Raw genomic sequence first — 19,048 nt, 5'->3', positions numbered from 1 at the left:
GATGATAACAGATAAGAGGTTTGGAAAATGGGATTTGTGGGGAAAGGGTAAAAGAACTGGGTTTAGAAAAGAAGCTGTTAAAAAACAGTATGTGCTCTTCATAAAACCCCAATTGTTTTTTGTGTCTCCTGAGAAATAATTGAGTCAGTTTGCAATACTGGAGATTTAGGTAACAGCGTGCACACACTCCCTCACACTCTTGCTCATGCCCCTACTTCTTAGGGAAGGCTCTAGTTGCTTTCCAATGAGAGCAGGTGTGTGGTGCTCTGGGGGATGAAACCCCTCAGCATCTGCACCACCTTCCTGGCCACATCCTAGAGCCAACCGTGCTGGCGGCGGGGTCTCATGACACCAAACCCTGCCCATGAGCTCTCGGGCTCCCAGTGCAACGTTTTGCTACATCCCAGCACATCATCCCAGCCCTACTGATGCGCCAGCCACTTAACGTGCCCCCGGTGTCCCCCACACAAGGGCAGGGCAGCTCTGTGTCCCTGCCCTTGTGCGTGCTGCAGCTCTGCGTGCGTGTGTGTGTGTGTGTGGAAAAGGGGTGGGAGGGGGGCTGAGGTGCTCCATTAACACCTCTCTGCTGTGGGGGGGTGTATGTGTGTGTGCTGCAGGGTTGTGTGTGCATGTTGTGGGGGGGATAGAGTGGCCATCATAGACAACATCCCAGTTTTCTTGTATTCTGCCCTCTGTCCTCTATTGGTATGAAACCCAACACCTTTATGTCCTCTATTTTTCTCTTCAAGAAAAGCCTGTCAGCCGCCAGGCTTGTGTGCGTGTGACGCCCGCCCCTCCCCCGCGACGCCCCCCGCGGGCAGGGGCGGGGGCGGGGGCGGGGCTGCACCTCCCCAGCCGGAGCAGCCGCTCCGCATCCCCCGCCCCGGCCTGGGCGGAGACAGCCCTCCTGGCCCCGCCCCACCCCCCGCCTTCCCACCCGCGCCGCCTGCAGGTAAGGGGGCAGCTGCCGCGGGCGCGCGGGGTGGTTGCGGCTGCGTGTGCGGGGGCGCAGGGCCGTTGTGTGCTCGCGAGGTGTCTCCTCCTCCGCAGGGAACAGCTTGTAGTTTCGCTTTCCTGCCCGCGCTGCCCCCGGGGCGGGCGGGCGCTTATTTCCCTTCACCGGCAGCTCCGCGGGGTGGGGCCCCCCTCCCCCCTACCATGTGTGCGCGTGCCCCCCTCCCCCCTGCCGTGTGAGTGTCCCCCCCCTTCCTCCCTCTGCTGGCCCCAGCCAGGTTGCAGAGGCACAGGGCTCCCTGGCTGCTTCTAGGCGGGCCCCCGCGTCCAACTTGTGCCCCTTGACGCTCCTGTTCCCAAACCCGTTGTGGCTCTTAGTCAGTTGCCAGGCGAAGCCCCTTTTTACCCGAGCTGCTGCTTTCCCGCTGGCCCCTCAGAAACGTGGAGAACACGCTAGCTGGCTCCCTATTATATCTGGTTCAGTGGGGACTGAGAGTTGTGTGAGCTCAGCACTTGGCACCGGGCGCTGGGTCAAAAGGATCAGTGGGCAGAACTGACACAAGTTTTTTTGGTTACTTCTGTGAGGGGACATCTCTAGGAGGCCTTGTCTTCATGTGCGCCTTTCTCTTTCTTCCGTGCCAAGGAGGGCTAGCAAAGGCATCTTGCTGGAAACCACTAAGGCTTTTTAAACCTGTTATCCCAGCTGGCTGTCAACAGGGATAAAGAAAACACAGCCGTGTCCTATCTAAGCTAGTTCTCCCTTTGCTTTTGCTACCAGTAGCGCCGCCTGGTTGGGATTGCAGCAGTATGACATTTGAAGACACTACAGCCTGTATAGTGGGAGGCAGGGAATGAAAACAGGGACTTAAAATGCTCCTGCTGATACCAATTGCGTAGAGTAGCTGTGTGTATTTGTGTGCATGTTGTTCAGAAGTTGCCTTTTAAATTTATAAGCTCCTTGCATTGTTTATCAGCTTCCGGGTTGAGGGTTTGGTCATGATCAGGCACAAAAAGGGTCGAAAACTGCCAGAAAGCACATGTGCACATGTGTTTATACTAATATGTGCAAAACAATATGAAGTAACTTAATATATACTTTTCACTTTTTGTCTGAGCTTCATTGCAGACTTTCGAAGCCATAAAGAATAGTGAATAGGAGCTGAGTAGAAATATATTTTAAAAAGTCTGCGAGACTTAGCTTGGATGCTTGTACTTTTGAGAGAACTTCATACCAGTGGTTTGTGTGGGGACAAACATTTTAATCCTCAGCACCTACAGTACCAGCATGCAAGTTTTCTGGGACTAGATATGTGTGAATGCAAAAGTGTCAGCCAGGGGAAAACTGCTCTTGAACGACAGTCACTAGCATTACTGTGCCAAGGCCAGTCAAACCTCTTTCACACTTCAAGTATGCTGAGACTAAGGCGGGGGGGGGGGGGGGCAGTGTTGTTTTGGCAACAGTGCAACTAATTTTGTAAGTCATGTAGAATGGGCATCCAGCATGGTGGTAAAAGTGTCTGCACAGTGTCTATAGTTCAGCTTGCATTTGCTGGCATTGATGCTGATAAATGCATAGTTTATCTAACATCGATAAGGTCCTACTGTGCAAGGCCAGAGTTGAATGTTTATAAAGGATATGAGGGCACCTGGTTGAGCACAGGAGCATCTCTTCCTCTCTCCTAAGGTAAGGTTTTCTAGACACCAAATCAGATTCTTGCTTTCTTCTGCCAATCTATTTTATCACAGAAACCTTGCTATTGTTGCTGTACTTCAGCCAATGGCACCAAGTACAACTTGCTTAGACTCCCTTGCTACATGTGGCTAGGGTTAGGTACTCCCACTGACTTCAGTGGGGTCTTATGCAGGTGTGTAACAGCTTGCAACATCAGTGGTCTCTCTCTCTCTCTCTTGGGTTTGGCAAACTGTTTGTTACTGGTCTCCTTTCACGTGGAACAATTGTCATGTATAGCTTGTGCGTTTATGGGCCCAGTTCTGCTACTGTGTGTGGGATCTCAGCAGACAAGGTTCCTTGGGTGAATCTGATATCTTTTATTAGACCAACCCAAATAGTTGAAAAATAATTATTAAGTAAGCTTTCAGGTTCAAAAACCCGTCAGGCTGAGGAAGTTTCAGCAGTTGGTGTGTGCTCTTCCTGGATGGAATGAAAAGTAAAGACGAAGGGTTTTTGAACCCGAAAGCTTGCTTAATAATTATTTTCCAACTATTTGGGTTGGTCTAATAAAAGATATCAGATTCACCCAAGGAACCTTGTCTGCCTATGTCCTTAGACCAATATGGCTACAACCTACATGCCTGGGATCTCAGCATAGATTTACTCTGAAGCTTAATTCCTCTCTGTGTTAGTTACAGCCTTCTGTTTTGAAGAAAGGATGCAAGGAGACAGTGTAGACCTCTTGTTACCATATTAAATTTTTGGTAATAGTGTATTTGGGAATGAATACTCTGGAAATTGATCACTGCTTTCCTTAGCTTGGCTGTAGTTATAAAGACTGTAACGATATAGGGTTTTTTAAAAGGCTACTGATTAGGTAACACTTGTTAGGGGAATTTCCTCAAATCACCACCTCTACTCCCTTTCTGTAATTTTTTATTTTCTTTGCTGATTCAATAGTTTTTAGAATTGAAGCATGAATCATAGAAAACTAGGGCTGGAAGGAGGTCATCCAATTCAACCCTCTGTTCAAACAGGACCTTCCCCAGCTAGATCATCCCAGTCAAGGCTGTGTGCAGCTAGGTCTTAAACTCCAAGGATGGAGACTCCACAACCTCTCTGGGTAACCTGTTCTAGTGTTTTACTGCCCTAGTAAAGAGGGCAGTGAGAAAACTCTTCCTAGTGAGAAAACTCTTCCTAATATCTAACCTAAACTTCCCTTACTGTAATTTGAGACCATTGCTCCTTGTTCTGTCATCTGCCACCACTGAGAAAAATCTAGCTCCATCCTCTTTCAAGTCACCCATCAGGCAGTTAAAGGCTGCTATTAAATCCCCTCCCAGTCTTCTCTTCTCTAGACTAAATAAGCCCAGTTCCCTCAGCCATTCCTCGTAAGTCATGTGCCTCAGCCCCCTCACCATTTTTTTTGCTCTCCATTGGACTCTCTCCAATTTGTCCACATTTTTTCTGTACTGGGGGCCCAAAACTGAACACAGTACTCCAGATGTGGCCTCACCAATGCTGAATAGATGGAATAATCACTTCCCTTGACCTGCTGGCAGCACTCCTACCAATGCAGCCCAGTATGCTTTTAGCTTTGTTGACAACAAAGGCACACTTGGCTCATATTCAGTCTATTGTCCACTGTAACCCCCAGGTCCTTTTCTGCAGAGCTGCTGCCCAGCCAGTCAGCCCCCAGCCTCTACTGGTGCATGGGATTATTCTGTGCTAAGTGCAGGACTTTGCACTTGTCCTTGTTGAACCTCCTGAGATTGCTTTCGGCCCAATCCTCCAAATGTCTAGGGCACTCTGAATCCTAGCCCTACCCTCCAGCATATCTACTACTCCCCCCAGCTTGATGTCATCTGTAAACTTGCTGAGGGTGCACTCTGTGCCTTCTTCCAGGTTGTTGATGGAGATATCGAAAAAAAACAGCCCCAGGACTGACCCGTGGCGCACTCCGCTTGATTCCAGCTGCCAACTGGACATAGAGCCATTGAGCCTAATTCTCCAACCAGTTTCCTATCCACTTTACAATCCATTCATCCAGCCCATACTTCCTTAGTTTGCTTGGGAAAATGTGGGAGACTATCAAAAGCCTTGCTAAAATTGAGGTACACCATGTCCACTGGTCTTCCCGCATCCACAGAGCCAGTCATCTCATCATAGAAGGCAATCAGGTTGGTCAGGCATGGAAGCAACTTCCAGCTGTTTGCCCCTGATGCAGTTCCCTTTTGGCCGGAAGCTACAGTCGCCCCGCAGCCAGGTTGTGAGGCAGGGTTGCTCATTGCGCAAAGCAGTGGCGTTGCAGGTGCAGCTCCCAGCCAGAAGGTAGTTGTGCCAGGCCCAAGAGCCGGAAGCTGCTTCTATGCTGCTACCACTCTTCCTCATGCCTGCACCATGCAGTGTTAGCCCTGTTGTGTGTGCAGACATGATTCACAAAATAAACCAGAGATTTCAAATGGGAAGCCAAAGTGTTAAAAACATTCTGACCTGTTGTGGTCTTTCTGAATTCTTTGTAACAGAAGAATTGTTCTGTTGTTTTTCTGCACTCAAAAAAAAAAAAAAAAAAAAAAGAGTGAAAGCTAAGAGCTAGCATTTTGTGTGTGTGTGGGGGAGGGGGGAAGGGGAGGTGCCTAGAATCTCAAAAGGTTGAGAACCTCTGCGGTAGAAGAGTTGCCATACCATAGATCAGCTGCTCTCATATGCACTTCCCAGAAAATGTTCTCAGGCATAAATATTAATACAGCTACGTTGAGAAGGTGACTGACAATGACCACCTTCGCTCAGTTCTTCATATTACGCCAATATTTTGAACCCTGGTTGCCTCATATTATCAGCAAGAGGAGTCAGCTGCAAAGCTCCCAAGCTTGAATTAGGTATCAGAACTGGGTTATTTGCTTAACTTTATAGATGTAAGCCATACTATTTTATGCCTTTCGGACATAAAGATATTACACTGTAGATTCATTTTGTTACGCAACCCCACCGTATAGCTGTTCTCCCCCAACCCCACCCATTCCCTGAACAAAACTTCTGGAACCCCCTTTGGGATTTATATGAAAGGGTAATCCTTTTAAAGTTAAGGTTAGGATTTCTTAACAGTATTTCCATGTGTACGGTGCTTCATCCAGTGTTAAATTTGGCGCAGTTTTGCTGTCTTTGTATTGTTCCTGGCCTGTCTACATGTAACAATTACAAAGTAACAGCTGAAGTATTCCCTTTCTGAAATGGCTCCGAATGTGCGTGTGTCCAGACCCTCTGGGTCTTTTGCATAACCTGACCTATTGTTTTGGGGTTGCTTATGAGCAGCAATCTGGGTTTTTTGTCCCCCACGGAAAAATAGAAAAAACCATGGATTTTTCCCTTTTACCTGAGAAAAATGCACATTTTTCATTTTAACAGAAAAACGCACAGATTTTGCTCTTTTGCAAAGAGCTCTCTACAGGCTGGCAGAGATCCAGGCTGCAAGGGACTGGGGGGAGCAGTCAGGCAGGGGACACCATATGTATATGTACATGGCCATCAGGCAGCCTGGAAAGCAGTTCCCACAACAGGTAAGCCAGGGGGGTGGAATTGAGGCCCCCTTAGGGAGGGAATTGGGCAGGGCTGGCGCTAGGGCTGCTGTTGTCCAGGTGGGTGATGCTTGGGGCCACAACGTGCAGCCGTAGGGCCTTGGGGAGTGGGCCTGAACCTGTGTCCTGGTGAGCTAAGTGGGAAGGGGAGCTCTGATTTTTTCCATGATTAAATCAAATACCAAAATTTATACGTACTTAGAATTTAGTTTACTATAGTGATTGAGGCTTCCCAATAGCTTAAAAATTGTAAATATGTAAATAAAACATTGTGTTCAGTTGATACATGTGTGTACATATATAGTGATACATGTGTATATATATAGTATATATATATTCATTTTAATCATGGATTTGGGGGGGTTTATTACAGAATTTGTTTTTAAAGGAAAACCAGGATCCCTGCTTATGAGATCTACGTTTGTTACTGTAGTTTCTTTAAAAGATTGTGGAAGAAGAGCATTGAGACATTTTGGTTGAATATGGAATAAATTAGGTCTGATTTAAACAGATATAGCATGGGGAAAACATATATTTATCTGGGATAGTTGACCATTGTTAAACAACAGAAGCTTTGAACATATTCAGGGTTTACAGTTACACATTGGCATTCCTGGAGAAGGTCAATGGCCAAAATGAAAATGACCTAAATTGCCAATAACAGTCTTCATTGCAGAGCTGCAGGCAGCCTCTGAGATATCCTGGGCCTAGGCCAGATATTGCTTTGAAGATAAGAACTGAATCCTTGAACTTTATTTGAAATTCTATGAAAATCCAGTACAGAGAGTAAAGGGCAGGTTTGAAAGCCTGTGTTGAGGAGACTGTGCTGTAATGTTTTGTTCTAGAAGGACTTTTCTACACACAGAAGGCTTCATGCCTTGCCACAGTGCATTGCTATAGGCCAACTAAGAGGTGACAAAATGTGAATGACTGAGGCAAGTTCAAAGAGGTGGTTAGCCATCTTAGCCTGAAGTCAGGCAGATGGTAGAGCAGGATGGTATGGAAATTCTCTGGTTCACAGAAGCATAATCTTTTGTTGAAAAGTGTCTACTTAATCAGATATTAAGGTCAGTCTGCCATGACAGGGGTAGGGTCATCTAGCCCCCTGAAAATGACAGCATTGTTCACAGACTGTTTCTATGTGAGAGTTGGGTGGGTGTCAGTTAAAAATCCAATAAGATTCCTAAACTGAAGATCTCAGTTGACCAGCTGTGGTTGTAGATCTTAAAAAGAGGAGACTGGTACGTATGGCTATGAACTTTTCTTTGGTCACCAGTATCACCTCTGTGTCATTTAAGTTCAGCTTCAGCCAGTTCTTAATCTATGAGCAGATCTTGCACAACTTTTACACACGCACAGATGTACATTCTGTACTTTTGGGCATTAGACCAAGTGACATAAGAAGACAGACCCTAACATCATTACTGGCAAGAAATGATGAACTTTACCTGCTCCATCAACTGTTAACTGAAGACCCGAACAGATGGAGGCTTAAGAGGCTTAAAAATTGAAAACTGTTTATACTTGAAGACCACATGCTCTTGGGAGAGAGTTGGGATGCTAAACCAAACATATGGGCAGCAATGGAGTGGGACAACTGGTGGGAAAGGTCAGACCTATTCCTACAGCATTTTATATCAACACCAAATGAGTCCCCCCATAGGGAATGACCTTGGCAGAGAAGTGTGGGTCAAACTGTACAGACTGAGATCAGGATATAGATACTTCAAAACACACCATACAAGATGAACATTTTGGACAGCCCTCTGTATGAACATGATGTCCAACAAACAGCACAGTGCTTAAATGAAAGCTGTAGTCTTTACAAATGCCCAGATGGGGCAGATAGAATATAAACATTGAGCGATAATACCAGATAGTGGCTGAGACCTGGAAGGTGATATTTGACCAGAGGCAGATTAAGATTCACTGGGGCCCTGGGCCTGCCCCCACCACCCCCATGGCCTGGGGCCCCCCTGACCCATGCCCTGCCCCGCAGCTATGGGCTCTGTCCCCAACTGGCACAGTGCGAGCAGCGGCTGCAGCGGGACACTGACCCTCAGGGCCAAGGTAAGAGCCACAGCTGCCCCTGCCTGCAGGTCTGCACTGGAGCCAGCACTGAGGGTGCGGAGCTGCTGCTCACTAGGCATGTGTGGTACAGACAAAGCTTCAGGGGTGGCCCCAGCCCCAACGTGGCTTAGTCTAGCTGCAGCAGTGCCTAGCCAATGCACAGGATCGCAGCTGGGCTGGGCCATGACCTACATGCACTTGGGCTGCCCTGCTGCTGTCAGGTCCCAGCTATGTACCATGCCTGGCTCTGCTTTTTGCCGCTGGTGACTGGCCACTCCCAGGACTCCAGTGCAGTCACACCATACTCAGTATTTGACACACATCACATGTGTCCAGCATGGCTACCAGTTCCATCTGTGCTGAGGCAGGGGCCTCTAGACCTGGGCCCAGCTGGCCTATGCATTAGTCTGCCTATACTGACACCATACAAAATAGAGAGAGAACAGATCTTGCCCAAATATTGGGCCGTCACAGTGGTAGTAGAGCACTTTTCTGTGGAGTGAAAGACTGGTAGAGCCATATATCATCTGCCTTCTAATGGGGTTTGAGTCTATATCACCTCACTGGGCATTTAGTGGCTAGAGCAGTGGTTCTCAATGTTTTTAGACACAAAGCACCCCTCTAATTTGTTTGAATTTAGCAACACCCTCTGTGGTAGTGGGCAGAGAGAGCCTTGCCTTTTTCCTGTGCAATGGGGACATACTCCTGCCTTTACCTTGATTCATGAAGTCCAGGGGGTACTCCTAGACCGCAGAGAAGTACAGGGGCAGCACTTACTATATCCTGTTTCCTGTGGTGGTGTTGCCATTTGGGCTGTTAGGCTAGCAACAGTGGCCTCATGGTGGCTCATCTCATTAGGCCAGGCTGCAGTGGGTCACCCCTTGCTGCTACAGCTGTTTTCTGGGCTAACCCCTTGCAGCATCTTCCACAAACAGAGGTGCAACAGGGCAATACCATCTGGTAGGAGAGAGAGGTGGTTCCCTTAAAAAGATACCACAGCACCCTGGTTGAAAACGACCAGGCCAAAGGTAAATGTGGAAAGGACAGGTGAAAGAATTGGTGCTTGTGGGATTCCACAAACGAGAGACTTTAGTGATGTAAGTCATCTCTTCCTTCTCTGTTCTTTAGGTGCACCTCCCTGGGAAGAACCAAAAAACATTTTAGCCCATTTTTCTGGACCTCTGTCCAGAGGCATAGGATGCTTTTTCAGCACCTGGGCAGAGTGGTTGGGGGGTGGGGAGATGTTGGATTATGCTGATCACTGGAGAGTGGGAAAGGAAGGGGAGAGAGGTAGAGAAGTCTTGCCTTGCCTGCCTGGGCTCTCCTCACTTGGGAGGCAGCAGTACCATTGCTGAAGGAGAGCAGCAACTTTGGCTCACCAGGGTATGCTTCTGGTGCTCTCTTCACATCCTCACCCCAGAGGCAGGATTGATCCTCCTGTGACAAAGCTTCTGGGTAGTGTCATTCTACTTCCCTCTCCCTTTGCTCCCCCCTCCCCCCACTCCATATCCTGATACACTGCAAGACATGGGGCTGTGCCTGCCCAGCTCCTACATCCAAGTGCAATAGGGATGCCCCTCCTGTAGCAAAGACTTCTGGAATAGGGAGCCATACCAGTGCCCCCTCTAGGGCAGCAGCGGGCCCAGTGCCCTGCTCTCCCCACCCTAGTTACACTACTGCCTCCATAATGTCTTCCAGGTGAGACAAAAGTATCTCACAGTGCATGGTGCTGAATGCAGCTAAAAACTCGGGGAAGATAAGATTTGATGATCAGTATTACTAATGTTTCCTTATTTCTTTTGTCTTGGTCTGATTCCAGTGTGCTTGGTTGGAATCTAGGGAATTTGCTTCTGTTAGATGAGGTAGTAGTTAGGTTTTGGCTCATTTGTTCATGAATTTGGGTGAGTCTGAAAGGGTTTGCATTGGGTGGTGATCACTAGGATTGATGTGCCCACAGTTGATTGGTTGGACTGTTGCATGTTTAAAGGAGGAGAAAAGGAGGAGAAAGTTTGACTCAATAATATTAGGCATCTCAAACTGAAAGGGTACGTATTCAGTTCAGAAGTCAAGGGCAGCAACTGTTTAGTTGTTTCCAGACCTCCAGGGTTTGAATTACAGGGAATATGGGGGGGCTGATCCCCCCCCTATAAGCGATGAGAGCCTCCTGTAAAATTTGAAAATCATAACGGGGGGACGACACATTGATTTTATTAGGGCATTTTTAATGGGCAGCCCAATTTCTTTTGCAGACCTCCTCAAGAGTCAAAGTGTAATTTGAACACTGCAGACATCTTTGTCTGAATGTACTGAACTTTGGGATTATAGGTGGGCTGGTGCTTAGTGGGTCTAGGTAGAGTAGATTTGTGCTATATGAGAAACCCCTGCACATTCTAGAAGCTATTTTAATGAAATAGGATGATAACACTTTACAGTGTTGGTTGCTGTATTCTGCTGCAGGTGAATAAGTGCTACTGGCATGATTTAGCACCATTGATAGCTGCTTGAGGGTGGGTCTATTAAAGTGTGATAGGAATGTTCCTTTGGTCTGCAGTACAACTTGCACACCAAATGTAGGACTTTTATAAATTCATTTTCTGCCACTAGTGGTTTACTTTTTTCCCCTCTCTCCATCTAAAACAGGATGTCAGAAAATTGAGGAGATCTGTTTGACAAGATGGGGGAGGGAGCTGTTTGGGGTGTTAGCATTTTGGTCTGAGATGCTAGTGATGATGAGTCTCCCTGGTCCTTAAGGTCTTGTTGTATGGGTTAAGTTGTCTGTTAAAAGGCTTAGGAATTTGTAGCTGTTGAGTCTGTTGAATTGAGTCCCTTTGCTGCCTGGAGGTTGGGTGGTCTCTGACTGCTGCCTTAATAATGTGATGGTCTAAGACAGTGGTTCCCAACCTTTTTAGACTGTGAACTGGCAAACTGTGGGCCAGCATACTACAGACAGGAAGTGACTGGCACACTGCAGACTGGCAGCCAACCCTTTTTTATATTCGGTATAAAAATATATTCTCAATATATATTAGTGGCGCTTCATTTTAATCACAGAAAAATGTGGATTTGGGGTTACTTTTTAAATCCAAAAATTGAGGATTTTTTTTTTTATCAGAGAAAACCAGGACCCCTAACGATAAGGTTGTGTTTTACTTGTTAGTGAGAGATTTTGAATTAATCAGCATCAGTTTAATTCATGTTGCTTTGTTTTGTTGTCTTCTGGCTACTTACCAAGTAATAGACCCATGCAGAGTACAGATGTTATATGTCTAGAATTTTTGTGTTTTAATCATATTTCTGGTTTCCTTGGACAATTTCTCCTGATTCTTGGCTGTGATGACTGAAGCCAATTGTGTCATGAGATGATACATGATGAAGAACAGTATCTGGCTTGTTAGATATCATAGAAAAGGCATGTGTGTGTAGGGATACCTTCTAGAGCTGTCACCTAGTTTAAATCCTGGAAATAAGGAGAGATGGAGTTGGTGGGTTCTTGGAGGAGTAATCGGTGTGCTGGTAGCGGGGTTGTCCCTGGGGGGAGAGAGCGGGGGTGAATCAGAGTGACTACCCCAGGCCCTGTGCTTTGGGGGGGCCCTGCAGAGCCAGGCAGAGCGGCTGCGGCCCCTTCTGCAGGGCCTGCCTGGAACTGGTTACTCGGCTCTGCCACCACCGCCTTCTTTCATCTGGGTCCTGCACAGGTTGATTTGCACTGGGCCCTGCACCCTGCTAGGGTCATCTCTGGCTGGTAGTATGATACCAGAGTTTCTTCATGCCATGAGGCTCCTGGAAGGTGGCAGAAATAGAAGGAGATAGCACTTGCCATTTAGTACTGTCTCTAGGTAGAGTGACCTTCTGACCAGCAGATTACAGTGATTGGTGCAGGAGCAGGGCTGGGGCTCAGGGCTCTTTCTTTATCAGAATTTGTTGGTAGCCTAGTCCCTGGTGATAGTTCCTGTACAGGGGGAGAAGCTAGAGGAGGAGTATTTAATAAACACTTTCAAAAGTTTATTAAACAGTTCCTCATTCCTGTTTCCAAATTTTCAAAAGTTCCTGAAGATCTAGAATACAGTGTATGAGTGTAAATAGATGTGAAGTGGAGACTATCCGCTGAAAACTCATGCAGGGAAGCAACATCTATGTTCTGTAGTCTGGATAGGTAATGAAAATTGAGTATTACATCAACTCTGACATTAAAGCACATTTTATAAAAGTAATTTATGATTTGGCGGAATTAAACCCAGATATAGTCTCTTTAAGCCACAAATATAGCTCTGGACTGTACCTGTCCTATGTCTACTGCTCTTGCTGCTGTCATGTTGATTCTGTTTATTTGTACTCTGTGGACATTTTTATGTGTAATTTGGGACACGGTGCTGGGCACTTTTAATTAGTGAACTGTGCTAATTAAAAGTGCTCACGCATCACATGTATCAGTGTCCCCGCATGTCACCATTCTGAAAAAATGGTGGCAGTGTGCTTTGAACTAAAGCTCATCAAATGTGTTTTATTTCACAGCACCCTGCTACTATTTTTTCAGTGCAGCGACGTGTGGGGACACTGATACACGTGACGCAGAAGGCTGCCCGAGCGCATCAATTTCCGTGCTCCAGTAGACTTGATTATTTGAGTCTGCAGGTTCCCCGCATGTCTATTGGAGCCCTATTGTTTTTAGCTTATTTTTTTGTTGAAAATGATTCTTGTTCTTTCATGTTTGTCCAGTCATCTCTTGCCTATTTTTCCTTTATACTAAAGTAGCAACAGGAACAAGTAGAGAAAGATGATAGCACATATGGCTGGTATGCTGTAGAGTACTTATGTGGGAAAACATATTAAATACTTTTTGTAGCACCTTTTATGTATTTCAGGTCTTTGCAACAATCACACAGGCAACATAAATTAGAATGTCAGTTTTTGAGGATTAGTTTGGTGCAAAAAGAAAAAGAAAAGTTGTACTTAAATATGCATAGATTATAGTGTAATTTAAAGAAAATTTGCTAACGTGTATATAAATGGATAAACTTCCCAAAGTAGTCTACATTATAGACTAGTTGCTGGCTAGCGGTTCACTGGTGTATCTGTTTCATACCTGTTTTGTACGTAGGTCTGAGAGAGAAAGAAAACCCTGTATTTAAATACTTCAGACCTTTCTTCCTTTCTAGGGTAATCTTTTGTTAGTTGTGCATATCCTCCCCTCCCCTGTGTAGTAAACACAAATTGGTCTAAAGGGGAATGATCTACCTCTCCTTTACTTACTTTTAAGAAAATCAGTTTGACTCAGGCTAAAAACATACTACCAGCTTAATCTGGGGCCAATTATCTTGGGTTTTGGCTTGCATCAGATCAGGCCAGGGCATTCATTTACACATGCAGCTTGAATGTCAGTTAACTGGAACTGGGGCCAAAATGTTAATTCAGATACTTCACAGGTACTTAGTGGGACAGTGATTTTATCTTTGTAGGATCCCAGGATATACATTTTTGTCCCAGAATAAACCAGTAGTCTGCTTTTAGACTTAGTTTCTATTAAGCATCTGATGGCCTGTTTAGTCTGCTTGCCAGAATAAACTAGGGGAGACAACCCTTTGATTAAGATGTATGCCCTTCAGCAGCTACACAGCCAGTCAAGACTGGTAAATTAAGTGGTAGTTTAGAGGGAAATGGCAGCTGACTGCAGCTGTTACACAGCAATAAGACAAACCAGTATGTATGTCTGTAAATTTCACATCTGAAATCTGTGCCACAGAAGTTTAATAGAGACTTAAAAAATGTTTTTCCAACTATATATTTGGTCTAATAAAAGATACCAGATTCACCCAAAGAACCTTGTCTGCCTGTGTCCTTAGACCAACACGGCTACAACCTACACCCCTGTAATAGAGACTGTGTATTTTATGAGTAGCGAAAACAGTGCCTTAAGGATTTTTTTTTATGTATTATAAGATATGCAAGTTGGATAAATTGAGGGCCTGGACACATTGGATAACCAACCTGTGTAAACAAGGAAGGTACATTTGATGTATAGACCAACACAGGTCTAACCTACTAGAATCTACTATAGAGTTACCTGGGGGGAAAAAACTGGTGTAAAACTACATTGGAGTAGCTGTCACATGTCCCTCAGGGTAGCTGTTTGCTCACTGTAATTGAAATATTTCCAGCTTTTCAGCTACCTAGTTGGGAGTGCTATAATAGCGGTTACTGAGGCAGGTACCATGTGAGAGCTGATCACCTGTATGTCCTAGTGTAGAGTCATTTTCTGCGATTTTGTACACCGATATAAGTTGCACCAGTGTAAATGCATCATGATTGCGCCCTGAGTTGGTACTTTTTTTCTAATAGAAAGGAAAAAAATTAATGTGATTTGTTCTCTTTTTTTTTCAGTTTGGAACTGAGTAGATAGCTAAGAAAATGTGGCTTTCAGATTTAATGGCTCATTCAATAATTATCCATTAGGTCACTCGCCAGAAGATTCCTATTATTTGTTTCTAGTGCATGAATTTTATGCAGGGTTTGGGATAAGTAGGAGGCTGACAGTTAAAACCTTTCAGAAGATAGAAGCACAATTTTGTGGAAGTAAAATGAGTAATTGAAACACTTCAGAAAGATGAAGTTGGGATAAATCTTGCTGCTGCTTCTGTTACCACGGTGGGGAGGAGAACATGCAGAGCAACTTGTGGGTCAGGAATTGGTGAACACAAGCAAAAGATGTACATGCCCTGGAACTAATGGGTATTCCTGTGTACACTTGAGGGTATTTGCAGAGTTAGAGCCAGCTAATCCTCTCATTAGGTGTATTTCTCACGTATTCCACTTGTAGCAGGTTTGAACAGACACTGCAAACCCGTGTCAGGAACAAGAAACAAGAGCTCAGTTTAGGAGTGGTCTCAGGAAGAAAGATACTTTCCCACCAGCTATGGAAGAACCTCAGAGTACACAACCCTGCTAATTCAGGATTTGTATTAAGGTGTGGATTTGCTGTTTGAAGAATTAGGAAGATTATGTGACATTGATTTACATTTAGTTTTTGAGATGTTTGGAAAGGGATTTGTTTTTTGCTACTATTGTAGCCCATAAGGATGATAAATATATCTGCAGTAAAAGCACTGAGTTCTGTGTTATCCATATCTACTTCACTTGAAGCCCTCAAAGAGATTGTTTCCTTATTGTTCTGTACTGTGCAAACACTGGGTTAAGGTGTCACCTAGCAGGGGAAAGTTTCTATCCACTACTGGCAAATGGATTTGTCAGATGTAGGCTCATTGATTTATTGTTTACATGGCTGGCTTAAATAGTATATGCACTTTTACTATATGATTCATTGCAAGTCATAAACTTGTGTAATTTTAATGTGTAACAGCTGAAGCTAGCAAAAGGTTTTGTTTTGGATTTAACTTTATGGCATGGCATCAAAGAAACAGGACAGTGTTTGGAAAAGTTTGCTCTGAAATGGGCTGAGGGATGTGATTTACTGTTGCTGTCTTTGTTTTTGTTTGTGACCTTTTATTTGTTTTCAGACTGACATTTAAAAAAATTATAAACAGGATTTTCAGCTGTAGTAAAGAATGCTAGGCTTCTTCTGTGACAGATTTCATGGATTTCATAGACATTCAGGCTGTAAGGGACCTTGGAGGATCATCGAGTCCAGTCCCCTGCCCCAGGGGCAGGAAGTCAGCAGGGATCATAGGGTCCCAGCAAGATAAGCATCCAAATGTGTCTTAAAGGTGTTCAAAGTGGGTGCTTGAACTGCCTCTGGTGGCAGGCTATTCCAGACCTTGGGGGCTCGGACAGTAAAGAAATTCTTCCTTATGTCCAGCCTGAATTGGTTGCAGTGGAGTTTGTGACCATTTGATCTTGTCATCCCTTGGGGCACTCTGGTGAACAGACGTTCCCTCAGACCCTGATGAGCACCCCTGATAAACTTATAGGTGGTTACCAGATCACCCCTGAGCCTCCGCTTTTCTAGGCTGAAGAGTCCCGTGGCTCAGCCTCTCATCATAAGGTCTGTTTTCCTGACCTCTGATCATGCGCGTGGCTCTCCTCTGCACTCTCTCAAGCTTCTCCGCATCCTTTTTGAATTGTGGAGCCCAAAACTGGATGCAGTACTCCAGCTGCGGCCTCACCAAGGCCGAGTACAATGAGAGAATGACGTCCCAGGATTTGCTTCAGGAGCATCTATGGATGCAAGCCAGCATTTTCCTCGCTTTACTAGCTGCATCATCACATTGAAGGCTCATGTTCATCTTGTGGTCAGTCATGACCCCCAAGTCCCTTTCATCTGTAGTGCTAACCGGCAGTGCTACGCTGAACCTATAAGCATGTTGCAGGTTTTTCCTCCCAAGGTGGAGAGCCTTGCATTTTTCAATGTCAAACACCATCAGGTTCTCCTCCGCCCATTTCCTGAGCCTGTCAAGATCTGCCTGGATCGCCCTCCTGTCTTCAGGTGTGGATGCTTTACCCCAGAGTTTGGTGTCATTGGCAAACTTGGCCAGCCCACTTCTGACACCAATGTCCACATCATTGATGAAGATGTTATACAGTATAGGCCGTAGGACAGCCTTGAGGACCCCACTGGTCACAGGGCACCAAGACGATCGGCTTCCGTCAACCACCACCCTCTGGGTCCGACTGAGGAGCCAATTCCCCAGCCAGCAGATCGTGGTGAGGTCAAGGCCGCAGTTAGCCAGTTTTGTCAAGAGGTGATCATGGGATACTAGATCGAAGTCTTTTTTGAAGTCAAGATATACAACATCAATCTCTTCCCCCTTGTCCAGGTGATAGGTCACCTGGTCATAAAAGGAAATGAGATTGGTCAAGCAAGACCTACCCACAACAAACCATGGTGGCTGTCCCTCAGGATATTGCTGTCAGCTAGTCTGATAAGGATGGCCTCTTTAATCTTTTCCAAGACCTTCCCCAGGATAGAGGTCAGGCTGATGGGCCTGTAGTTTGCCGGATCTACTTTCCTCCCTTTCTTGAAGATAGGCACAACACTGGCCTTCTTCCAATCTTCGGGCACTTCACCAGAGCACCAGAAGTTCTCAAAGATCTGTGCCAGGGGCTGAGCTATGATGCTTGTCAGCTGCTTGAGTACCCTTGGGTGTAAACTGTCAGGGCCAGCTGACTTGAAGGTGCCCAGCCTGTCAAGGTGTTCCTTCACGAGGTCAGCTTTGATGAAGGGCAAAGAATCTCCCTCACCTGGGCCTCCCTGACTCACAGTGGGCAGGGGCATCTCATGGGACTGGTGAAAAACTGATGCAAAATTTGCTTTTTTGCATTGGTTGTCAGTTGTCCCATCTGGTTTAGCAGGGGTCCAATGTTGCCCTTTCTTTTCCACCCGCTCCCCACATATCTAAAAAAGGACTTTTTATTATCCTTGATACTTTTAGCTAACTGGAGTTCCATCGCAGCCTTGGCTTTCCTGGTTTGCTCCCTGCAGGTCCGGACCAGAGCAGAGTATTCCTCCTTGGTGGTGGTTCCAGTCCTCCATCCTTTGTAGGTCTTCCTTTTAAGATGCAGAAGGTTCCCTGGAGAGCCAAGGGGCTGCTGTGCCCTTTTGCTGCCTTTCCTCCAAGATGGGATTTGCTTGTGCAAGCACACTTTGCTTGTGCATCCAGGATTGCTCCCTTGAAGAGCAACCACTTGTCCTGAACTCCCCTCCCCTTTGGGTTGTGGCCCTTTAGGGCCTCACTGACAAGCCTTCTGAGCTTGTCAAAGTCAGGTTTCCTGAAGCCAAGGACTTCTGTATTACTGGCTGACTTGCCAGCTTTACGGCAGATGGTGAAAGTGATCAGCTCATGGTCACTGTCACCCAGCTTCCCTTCGATCGTTAGGTTGCTGATTAGGTCATCCCTGGTTGCCAGTACGAGGTCAAGCAGTGCCTTACCTCTCGTCGGCCCATAGACTTCCTGCGTCAGATAGAGGTCATCCACGCACAAGAGACAGTTTTGTGACCGCTCGCATTTGTCTGAGTGCTCCTCTCATGAGATGTCTGGGTAGTTAAAGTCTCCCATGAAAATCATGGACCGGGAGCACACGGCCTCAGCTAATTTCCTGGCAAACTCCTGGTCAAGGTCTTGACCCTGGGTAGGGGGTCTGTAGTAGACTCCCACCATAGTATCCCCTGTGCCATGTTCCCCATGGATTTTAACCCAGAGGGTCTCAAGTCGCCCACTGTGGGTGCCAATGTCGGCTTCCAGGGATGCATAGCTTTCCTTGACATAGAAAGCAACACCTCCGCCCCTTTTGTCCACTTGATGCCTCCTGTACAGGGTATAGCCATCTATACCCATGGTCCAGTCATGGGTAGAGTCCTACCAGGTCTCCATTATCCCTATGACATCATAGTTATTTGTGTTTAGCAGAAGGACGAGTTCCTCCTGTTTATTCCTCAAGCTCCTGGCATTTGTGTATAGGCAAGCAAGTGTCCCCTTGGGGGCCCTTTGCCTTGCCTACAGATTGTTCCAGGGCTGGGGCAGGGGTGGGATCCCTTAAATGCCTTGACCTGCTGGCTTTGCAAGAGTTGCTCAGCAGGCCAGCAGTGGCAGTAGTCCCCCCCAACCCCCAGTGGGCTTAGTTTAAAACCCGGTGGAGCAGGTCAGCCAGTCTGGCTGAGAAGAGCCTCCTCCCCATTGGAGAGAGGTGGAGGCCATCCCTTCCCAGCAGCTCGCTGTCTCTCTCACCAAAGAGCAGACTGTGGTCATGGAAGCCAAAGCCTTCCCGTTGACACCAGCGCTGCAGTCTTTGGTTGACTACCTGCATCCTCCTCTCCCTCCTCAGCCCA

General features: G+C 46.3%; 1 protein-coding gene across 2 annotated transcripts in view; it reads left to right on the top strand.

Moving 5' to 3' along the window:
- Positions 1–913: 913 nt before the first annotated feature.
- The window catches only part of MBNL2 (muscleblind like splicing regulator 2), a 184,162-nt gene continuing 166,027 nt past the window's right edge, over positions 914–19,048 (top strand). The window contains exon 1 of one of the 2 annotated variants that reach the window (XM_019486935.2): positions 914–952. The gene's annotated coding sequence lies outside the window, so the exon portion shown is untranslated. The remainder of the gene's footprint in view (positions 953–19,048) is intronic. The other variant, XM_014596997.3, reaches the window with a different exon arrangement.

This window comes from Alligator mississippiensis, chromosome 1, assembly GCF_030867095.1.
Source record: "Alligator mississippiensis isolate rAllMis1 chromosome 1, rAllMis1, whole genome shotgun sequence".
NCBI classification, from domain to species: Eukaryota; Metazoa; Chordata; order Crocodylia; family Alligatoridae; genus Alligator; species Alligator mississippiensis.
The sequence above is the reverse complement of the archived record's forward strand: the minus strand, read 5'-3'. Positions and strand labels throughout refer to the sequence as shown.